We start from the raw sequence: 11676 nt of genomic DNA, 5'->3' as shown, positions 1-11676 counted from the left end.
AATAAACTACAACAAGAAGATGGGAAAAGTTCAAGGAACAAAAAGTTCCTTAAACTAAGAAAAAGACTAAAATAAATAAACAACTAAAACTAGCGCTGCCTCCCCGGCAACGGTGCCAAAATTTTATACCTGTCGATGTGAGTATCAAAAATAATATTTAGAATTTTCCAAACTACAACTAGCAAGCGGTAGTAAGGGTCGTTCCGCAGGGAGGTAGGGAGTTAAGTTGTTTTATTTCAGTCTATGAATTTCTGGTGGGATTTGATTTGAGTTATGTCTAAATTTAAATGTAAAAACAAATAAGCAAGTAATAAAAATAAGCGTAAACAAATGATAAAAAGGAGCTAAGATGGTCGGTTCACTATAGCTGCGATGGCACATAAACCTAGGTAGTCCAAAATACGGTCGTGTAGGATGGGTAAAACATGTCCTCTCGATCCAAGTTAACTAGTACCTCCTTTCGGCTTATGCTACTAGTCCCTAGGTCTCACTAATACTAGCTCTCGCCCTGAAAGGTGATTCCTAAAGCCTAAATTACTTATCTTTCGATCTTGGCAATTTAGTCATCTTAATTCATTAATTAATGCCCTCCCCTATCTCTCGATCTACGGGTTGGTCAAAACTAAGCATTTAACAAGTCTCTTCTCGGTCTCATTGTCAAATATTGCACTTAACGAATCAAACGATGCTAATCAGACACGGAGTCGGTCGATCGACCAGCTACCCCAGTCGACCGACCAAGCCCTAATTCGGGGTCACTATTCTAATGCCATCTATCCTATAGATCCCCTACATCTTAGAACGGGGTGTTTAGCTAGAAAAATTTACGCAAATAGCAAGAACTAATTTGATAATAAGCATAATGGATTGCATAATTGAAATAATTGAATGAATATATTCGCATAAAACTGTAACTAGGGCTTGGGATTCTATCTAGCAAGAAATAATACTAACGAAACGAATAAAACAATACTGAAATTAAAGGACTAGAATTACCAAAGCAAAGGAACAAGCGATGAATCCGTAAGTAAGGAATGAACTTTATTGAGAATTCTCAATTACGAATAGCTAATGTATTTTATTGTATTTAAACTAAAAATATGTATCCTAGGAACTCGATCCCTCAAACAGAGGAGTTGAATCACGTTATAAAGGAATTATCACGTAACCTAATCCTCATAACCTAATTATCATGGGCTTTGTCACGTCTTCTAGTCTTAATTTGCGCGTCAGTCTCATGGGGTGGTCGATCGACCAATGAGACCAGTCGATCGACTGCTCCTCTTTCCTGCAGACTTCTGTTCAGCATTCTGACAGTCTATAGACCATGTAGGTCAGTCTATAGACCACTGTAGCTGGTAATCCGCTTCAGAAACTCTCGCAAATCTATCTTTCAGGCTTTGAAATGCGCCCCAAGTTCGCTTCCGGAGTCACTACTCCATGTCAAATGCAATGCTAAGTACTCGGGGACGGATTCGGCTTGATTTCCGCTAGATTCTTCACATTTCTGCAATATTACACAAAAACACGAAAGTAGACGGAAATAGGGAAAATAGTAGCATAAACTACATAATTGAGTTCTGAAATGCGTGTAAAATAGGGTGTAAAACATCATATAAATGACACGCATCAGTATCATTGTGGTAAATTGGGGGTTGTCTGTTCATGTTTTAGTCGTGTTGGTTTCTGTCTCAACTGCACTTCGAATTCCGTTTTGGTTTGAACTGAAACGGGACTACTGGAACTCGGCCTAAAAGCCGTGATGTGGTTGTCTGGTGCTCTGTTTTTGGGACGGGTGTAGTAGTGTTCCAGACCTGAATCTATACTTACTTTTTCACCCCAATATCGTCACTTGTATATCGACTTTCCTTGCATTAAGATGACTAGCTAGGACCATGTTTAAGCTGACTGTTTTGGGATGGTGAAAGACGGTAGAAATGGGCCATTTGGTCAGCCATAATAGCGTGTTGGTGGGGAGGGTTGAACTAGCTGGTTTTGGGTTGGACACGGGGTTCCCATACCCCTGTTTTTCCCCTTTCTTCCTTTTCTTTTTTTTTTATGTTGGGTGGTTTTAACAACTAGGCTTCGGGCCATTTGGAGTTATCGTGGCCAATTGGGCTTGTTTACATTTTTTGTTGTTGGCCCAGTTTATAAGATGGCGTGGCCTTATGAATATTTCGTTTGCGGTTATTTAAATTCCCGACTCATGTTTTATACTACGTAACTCATTAAACATCGTTCAATTACATGTTTATTAAGTTGGGCGTGCCACATCTACTCAATTGGGCTTGACTTGTTAAGTTAATTGGGCTTGCCATATGTTTATAATTTGGCTTATCTTATTAATTTAGTTGGATTTACCTTGTTAATTTAGTTGGACCCGTCTATCTTGTTTGTTGGGCTTAATGCGATCTAATTGTTGGACTCCTTATAATTTGTTTATTGGGCTTATAAATAAGTCACTTGGACTTGGTCACATTTTAACCCGTATATTTCATATAACGTAAATTATTCATTATCACTTGTTATATTTTATTTAACCGGCATGTTAAATTATGAAATGGAATATTTATTAATATGATAAAGTACGAGATATTTACTATAAGTACTGGTAAGAGTTATATTCTTGATAATGCCTTGTATTGTTCTGTTGTGAGAGTCTTGGTCCTATCGGATACTAGAGGTGAGCTATAAGCCCTCTAGTTGCGATATGATCGTCGTCCTACCAGGAGGTTAGAGTCTAGGATGTAGTCTTGTGTGTGGTATCTCGGACATGCTTTAAAGGTAGCCTCTGAGTCGGATACCCCGTCTACACTTTGTGTTGGTCTTATACTTGTGAGTCGTATTCTTGTAGAAGTGCCATAATACCATCGTATGTGCTTGACATGCAATTTTGACCTACTTGTTCTGTTCTGGCAAGTACGGTTTTGGCCTACTTGTGCTGTTCTGGCAAGTACGGCTTTTGGCCACCTGTGCTGTTATGGCAAGTGAGTCTTATCTTAGTCTTTCCGCCACTTTCGTGCTGTTCTAGTGATTGGGGTACTCGGTCTCCATTAGTAGCCGAGTCTTGGGTGCGTGCTGTGCTGGCGCACGTCGAATCGGGATGTACACCCGAGAATCTGTAGATTTAGACTAGGACCGTGTTATTATCGTAGTCCTACCCGGGGAAATTGTAGTCTAAGTGTAATAAATGTCTTGCATTATTTGGATGGTTACTTTGGTCATATTTCCTTGAAATACGTGCTCGTGGCTAAGTGGTCGTGTCTGTTTCCTTGTCTTTCTGCTCCATTTATTAATTGTTGCTTATGCCTTACTTGTTTATTCCATCATTTCTTTTATCCTTGTTGGTTTAAACACGTATGATCCCATGTTTAGTTATAATTCGATTCACTCATGTCTTATCTATTATGATTGTTTGTTTATGTTCTTTGTTATGTTCGTTTCGACATATTGTGGCTGGGAGAACCTTGAGTTACTCCCCACTGACTGTGGTGTTAGTTCATGTTTATATGAATGACATGTGGTGAAGATGCTTACGTGGGGAAGATGTTTGGGCTAGCGAGAACTAAACCCTTGTACCTTAGTTTCTAGTTTAGAAACCCCTTATATGTTTATTCGTGGGATATCTTTTCCCCGTTTTCTAGACTTGGGTTGTAATAACCTAAATTTGTCTATTGTTGTATTTGTTTCATTTCATTAGTGGCACCCGCGTGCTATTCTTTAACTAGTAATTTTAAAAGTTTTTAAAATATCAAAAATTTCCACTTTAATTTTTTAGTTATATTTTCCGCTTTACCGCGGGGTATGACAGTGTTCACGTCCCGTCGACAGACGTCGTGAGAAGAACGCTGGCTCTTCGTATGGCACATCACCCAGTCCCTCACGACGGGATAAGCTCTCACCCCCAGCTCCGTCCTCCTGGGCACGAAGCTCGGAAAGTAGGAGTAGACCCACGCCTGCAAAACAAGATAAACAATAGCGATCTTTCGTGATTCGATAAGGAAAGGAAATGATCTTTCACGAGATGAAGGTTCATACCTCCAGCAGTAGTCCAGGACTAACGGTGGCAGGAGAAGTCCCCTTCTCCACCAGCTCCGGACGAACTATGGCCCTCATGTAGCGAATGAGGACCGCAAAACTAGGTGTGACCCAATCCCAGCGATCTAGGCCACTCAGGTCAGAAAGGAAAGGAAGAAGCTTCGTCGACAGCCTCTCTCCCTTGTCTCCGAGGTAAATCGAAGACAAGAACCACCAGAGCCACAAACGAGCTCTCTGCTCCGCGGTGCAGGGAGGAGGAGCCGTCTCCCTCCCATGAATCACCACCATCGTCGGGGTCTTCCCGGCGAAGTAATCCCGGACGTAGGAACTCGACACCAACCCAGGAACCGCGGCAGCTTTCGCCGCCAGGTTCCAACCGATCAAGATCCTAGCCTAAGCCGTGTCCACTCTCATGGCTGTCTCCGGCCACTCCACAGCCTCAGTCCCACACGGCAAGCCATAGATCATGCCGTAGTCCTCCAACGTGACCCCAACCTCGCCAATAGGCATGTGAAAGGTCGAAGTCGTGTCCTAGAACCGATCAAGTAAAGCTCGAATCAGGCTAAGGTTAGCCCGAATTTTCCTCCCCTTGATGTCCCTCCACGCTCGTACCAGGGCACCAAACGCTCCCCGCTCGACGATGGTCTGCTCCTCCGCCGACAGCTCGAGGAGTTGTAACTGAAATGCATGGCCATGCTCGAATAATGATTCTTTTATCAGTTAAGTTACTCTCTAGTCGGGAAAACCACTCTTGATATTGATCACTTGTAAAAAACGACCTTTGTGAATACGGATTTTGCAAATTGTTTTACATTGAGTGGGAGAAATTAAGGATATGAGAATCGGTTATCGCACATACACTTGTGAGGACAAGTGGGAGATTGTTGGAGCTAGTGTCCTTCACAGTTAGTGTGATAACGTGTATAAATCTCTTATAGGTTCACACGGTATACTTAGTATTTTATCAGTTGATTACCGTTTACTAATAACGGTTGGCTTGCTAGAAGTTTGACGTTATTATCATACTGATGGCGGTGATCAACTGGTCCCTAAAAGTCACACCTAAAGGATGTGTTTGAGAGATGTGATTATATGAAAATATAATCACATTGATGCCTTATATGACTAAAAGGTTAGTCCATGTATATTTGACTAAAAGGTTAGTCAATGTGATGATGAGTCGACTATTTAATACAATTAAATAATATTTGCTGAGACGAATTAATTGTTAATTCGTAAATAGAATATAAACTGTTATATTTAATTAATGTATATAATGTTAGCTTAAACGAATTAAGATGTTAATTCGTAATTAAACATAAACGGTTATATTTAATTAGCAAATTATAAATATGCGATATTTATAGTAAATGTATATATTATACAAAATTGTCATAATAAATGATGACAGACCGGCATTAATAAATCGACTACAAACTATTGTGTGTGGACTTATTAATACGTGACGACATAAATGACAATTGATAATGATACACATTTTATACAATATGATAACAATCTAAAATAAGAATATTTTCTCCTTATTTGTTTGGTTGTTACACGATTAAAGGGGAGAAAAAAATAAGAAGAAGATCTTCCCCTCTTTTTCTCCTTTTGGACGGTTATATAGGAGAGGTGGGAGGATCATTTTCTCTCTTGATTTTTACTCCATACTCTCATCACAAAACCCTAAAAATTATTAGGAATTAGGGTTCTCTTTCTAGCAAGAAAAAGGCATTTCTCGGAGCATCTTGGGTGCAACGATTAGGAGAGTATCGATCTCGATATTTGTTCTTAGGCCAAATTGCTAGGACCAGAGGTTAATTCTAATCTCTATTCTTTTGTTCATGCATTTCGTTTATGACTCGTAATTTCATATTTCATAATTCCGTTATAATCCGAATTTTCCTTGATGAAATATACCGATATTTCTAACACTTATCTTCTGCAAATGTAAAAATCTCCTATTAGGCGTCAAGTGTAATCAAGTCTTCCACCTGACTAATTTCTCTCTGAAAATTCCGTCTGTACCGAAAAGTCTTATCTGGTTCGGGTTCAAAAGGTATAATCTCCGACCTGTTAGACCAGGGCATACACAGAACTAACAAGAAGAACATCAAACTATCTCAAGGAACGGATGCTCCCTGAGAAAAAAGACAAAAATAAATACAAACAAACATAAAAATGTTGCCTCCCCAGGAACGACGCCAAATTTGATAAGGCAAAAGTCATATCACCTATATCAAAATAAACCTAAATTACTACTAAATAATAGTAAGCGGTAAGAAGGGTCGAATCCACAGGGAGGCAAGGAATGATTCTAGTTTGTTGATATTTAAGTCCGTCGTAAAGTAACAGTTTCTTGAAAGGTTTGTTTGTTTGATTTCTATCAACTAATGGCAATATAAAATAAAGGTGAATTCAAATAAATTAAAAGAAATTAGGGATCGAGTTCACTAGGTAGTTATCGGGGGTGTGATTTAACTAGTTGATAAAGCAATTTATATTGTTGACGGTCATATGATCGGTCAATTTTAATATGTCCTCTAGGCCTAAACTTAGCATGCGGTCGCTGTTTGGGCTAAAAATAGCTTAGTAAAGAAAGCCCACTTGGTAAAATAAAGATTATAAAGAAGAGGTGAGGAGGAAGGGAGCCCGCGGTCAGGAGAAGGGGGAACGGGCTTGAGAAGGATCAAGAGCCCGTCATGAAAGGTGCCCGCGTTAAGGAAAAGAGTGTCAGGGAGAAGTTAGGGAGAAGTCAGGGAGAAGTTAGGGAGATCGGGGAGAATTGGTAAGGGAATTCGGATTTGGAAAGGAGTCCTTATGGAAATAATATTCCCTTTCCATATTCAAGGTAGGACATATCTAGGGTTCTTACCCTATAAATAGCCAAGGAAGGAAATCAAGAAAGGCATTCACTCATCCATATATTCATTCAAGATTATATTCAAGACAACCACATCACGGCATACCATTCACAAATATACACCATACGAGATCTTGCAGGCCTGATACCTAACGCCAGCAAGATTAGCATAAACATTATCATTGTAATCATCCTCCTATTCATATAGTGCAATACTTGGCAGGGTACCGTCCCTCCCGCGGTTGTTCCCACATTGGGTTTTCCGCGTCACCAAAATCTTACGTGTCAATTTACATTACGCACTTTATTTCCCGTTTACTTATTGACATACAAATCATCATACAATCAACCAACGAATATAGACTACATTGACCCTAAATCGACTTAGGTAAAAAAGACCTAAACAGTTTGGCGCCCACCGTGGGGTATTGTGGTCGTCAATCGTTGATATTCTGAATATACAATGGAAAAGCAAGTATCTGAAGCCATGTCAGGGAGCAGGCAGCCATCGCCACCACCATCGTCTACCCAAAGTCTAACATCGACAGTGGCCACGCAGGCTCCCGGACATACCCCAAGAATCATACCGACAACAAAAGCCTCTCTACCTTCCAGGACCCCTGTTGTCTCAGCCCAGACCAGATCAGACAAAGGAACATTAAGCTCAGGCGTCACTCCGCCGCCCTGTCCCACGCAGATTCTGCTCCATGGCGTGGAAAATCTTCAGAAAGCTATGGAAAACATGAGAGAAGATCAAAGGAAAGCAGATGCTGAGGTAAGAAGGAGAGACAGAGAGCTCTGGGCGCAAATTGATATCCTGAAGCAGCAGTCCAGCACTCCAGCGAATAAGACAGGGGAAGGAAGATTTCCTTTGGTATATCTGACACAAGGGGCAGCAAGCAACAGGTAGATACCGGCTGAAATAATTACAAGATTGGATTTGGCTACGACACCGTCAGATGGAAGGATAACCCCACGAGGGTTAGGATACCTCACGCCAGATAGGGCGACCCGCCACCGTAGGGATACAAACAGTGGCCTCCCCGTCGCCACCTGCGCAATCGATCGACACCGTAGCAGATCCGAGTCAAACCAAAGCAAGTGAACGCGCGGCAGGGGACAATCGTTACCGCAACCCCCACGCGGCGGAACTTATCGAATCCTCAAGAGCCGGGATCGGGAGGAATTATGCGAGACAATGACAAAGCGGACTCAGTTCGACCAATATAACTAATCGCCAGCACCTAGAATCAAGGAGATGCTTTGAGCAGGTCCCGGGCTACCACCCCACTCGAGAAAGCAACTCTGAGACGTTATGCCGACTCGCCATTCGTGGACACCATATCCATCACAACCATGCCAAAGGGATTCACAAACCCAAATATGCCTCTCTTTGACGGCACAATGACCCCTTTGATCATATCACCAAGATAAAACGAAAAATGATGACAAGAATAAACCATAGGACAAGTTAAGGAAGCTGCGCATGTGCAAAGGATTCGGGTCCACCCTAACAGACCGACACTTTGATGGTTCGTAAGCACGCCAAACAGTCGATATCTACATTTGCCGAATTGGTAAACGCATTTACTCAACGGTTCGCAAGCGAGCGAAAAGCCACGAAGCACGCATGGGACCCGTATGGAATCGTCCGGGAGCGGGAGAGAGCATTGGAGAATACAATACCAGATTTAACAATGAGAAGGTAGCGATGAGAGTGTGATATCTCAACAAAGAAGAGAAGCCTTCGGAGAGGCCTCCACCATGACTCGACTTATACAAACAAATGACTATGCATCCTTGCCATAGTTTCGAAGCGATCTGCGGAGAGAAGGCATTTCCCCGCCATCGACGGAGGAAGATATCCTAGCAAGAGCCAGCTTACAGAGCATGCCAAGTATTTCTAATACTTCAGCCGTGGAGAAATCAGGAAGAAAGCAAACCACCAACAAGAAGGACGAGAGATACGTGCCATATGGGAGGGGAGTCAACAGAATCGAGGAAAACCAGCTACTCCCCACCATGGCAGAATATGGATTGACCACAGGTATCGGAGGAATCTTGAAGGCACTTAGAGAGATGGAGTCAGGTGGCCTAACCCACCAGTAGGAGAGCAAGCTTGGAGAAAGGATAGCAAGAAGAAGTGCGAATTTCACCGTGATATTGGGCACAATACTGAGGACTGCTATACATTGAGAATAGAGATGAAGCGCTTGTACGAACAAGGAAAACTGAGCCACCTGTTACCACGTGGGGGCAAGCAGCAGGATAAGGTAGGGTCCGCCAAGCCGGCAGACTCACCCACATGCACTAAAATTATAAACGTGATAACAGGCGGCTCAGACTTAAGCGGCCTGACATACTCAGCAGCTAAGAGGCATGCCACCGAGACCAAAGGAGACAGACCAGCCAATTCTTGCAGAATATCTCACAGTGATCTGCCAGCAGTCAGCTTTGATGAAGGAGATACATACGATGAACGAGAGCACCATGATCCACTTATTATCACCTTGTCAATGGCCAATTGCACAAAGAAGAAAGGTCTTGGTAGATACAGAAGCTCGGTCAATTTAATCATGCTTTGAAAACCATAGAGAACATGGGATTCAGCGAGAAGGATTTACTGAGAAGAAGACTATTCCGCTAGTAGGCTTCAAATGAGAAACACCGGCTCGCTAGGTGAGATAATCATCCCTACCTATGTGGGAGGAGTCAACAAGCAAGTCCGGTACCTGGTTATAGATGGCCCCTCTACTTACAACGTCATCCTAGGAAGACCATGGTCGCACACGGATGAAAGCGATCCCTTCAACATATCGGCGAAAGCATAAAATTCCCCACCCCATAGGGAGTAGAAACGATAAAGAGGAGATCAGGAGGAAGCTAGAGGCTGCTACAAGAAGGCACTCAAGTGCACTGCCAGCCCCCCCGCATAGCAATTACATAAGCAGCCCATCCAGGACGAATACATCGAGCCCCCAGCAGAAGAGCTGGATCAGATTAACCTGGACAAGCTGCACCCAGAGAGAACCGTGCTCATTGGAGCAGGATGTACAGGAAGCTTATGACAGCAGCTAGTCAAGTTCTTACAAGATAACTGTTGGGGCTGGTGTCCTCTACAAGTAGTGCAATAACATTTAAATCTCTAAAAGGATCAAAGGATATACTTTTGTATTATTAAAAGTTGGTCCACGTTTATCAATAACGGTTGGCTTGCTAGATAAGTTTGACGTTATTGTCATACAGATGGCGGTGATCAACTGGTCCCTAAAAGTCACACCTATAGGATACGTTTGAGAGATGTGACGGTATGAAAATACAGTCATGTTGATGCCAAAGTTGACTAAGCAGTTAGTCGGAGTCATTGACTAATAATTAGTCAAACACGATGTTGAGATGATTATTTGATAAGTGTTGAGTTTATGGATTCAAGTACCTAAGAGGGGGAGGGGGTGAATTAGGTACTCTTTTAAAAAATTTTAACTTCAACTTTATTGGATTAAAGTAAGTTAAGTGAACAAAAGAGATTTGAGGATACTTTGAATAATATTGAAAGATTGAACAAGTATCACAATGAATGTTTGCTGAAGTATGAAAGCAACAATCGTTCTGACTGTATCTATTTGTCTCAGTTTGTGGAGTATTACTGCAGACCAAATACGACAGTATGATGAACTGTTACTTCTAAGTTTAAGCTAAACAAAACAAACAAACAAAGTAAGAAAGCAGCGGAATTAAAGAGATAAACAATGAACACGAGTTTTTGAATTGGTTCGGCAAATACTAAAGTGCCTACGTCCAATCTACCTTTTTATTACTTTCCTTCAGTGATCTACTCCGACAACTAAAAGACCCTTGTAATAAAAGACGCCAACCTACTCCGGTTGCAAAGCTAGTACAAGAACTACTCCGTTCTATGACAAGCTAACTCGCAATCTACTCCGATTGCCAACTCACAACCTACTCCGGTTGTCAAGAGTAAAAGACTACTCCGTCCTAAACTCTTCTAACACACTTAAAATGTAAAGGATCAAGTTTCCACTAACACATTCTTAACAAAGAATAGAGGTGGACAACTTTTACAAGATCAACACTTTTAAGCAAGAGAGTTTAGTATATAAAAGCAACAGTGGCCACGACTGTAGAAACTGAAAGACACTTGAAGACTTTTAAGAGTATTTTGCAAAAGAACACGGTTTTAAGCTATTAAAAACACTTTGCAAAACATGAAAGAATTAATTCAGAAAGTCTTGAGGATTTATGAAGATAGGACACGGTATTTATAGAGGAGGTAGTGAAGGAGGTTGCTAGGGTTTTGAAGGGTCAAAGGTTTTGCATGTGAGGAGCAATGGTAGCCATTCAAAAGCTTGCACCAAAAGGGAGTCTTTTGCATGGGTAAGAATAGAGAAAGAAGGATAGAAGAATACCCTTAAATGCTCATGTAAAATCAGAAAACAAAGAATGAAAGACAAGTCACAAGAGACAAGTTATCACCAAAATGGCAAAAAGCAACTTTTGTTTTCTTAAAAACCAAGGGATTGAATTTGCACAAAGAGGAAACATTTTGAATAATTCAAACCACTCTTCATTGGATACTACCTCCTTAATAAAATCAGATTTTTATCTTTGAAAATAAGAGTCACGAGAAAGCATTTGAAAGATAAAAAGATCTTCAAGTTCTTACGAGTCATGGCAAAGTCCACTCAGCTGTTTGCTTGTTAAAGCAACAGTCATCTGGACTGTTTCTATTACTCTACTATACTTAACTTTCT

The sequence above is a fragment of the Silene latifolia genome, chromosome 3 (genome assembly GCF_048544455.1).
Source record: "Silene latifolia isolate original U9 population chromosome 3, ASM4854445v1, whole genome shotgun sequence".
NCBI lineage: Eukaryota > Viridiplantae > Streptophyta > Magnoliopsida > Caryophyllales > Caryophyllaceae > Silene > Silene latifolia.
This window is presented reverse-complemented; position numbering follows the sequence as displayed.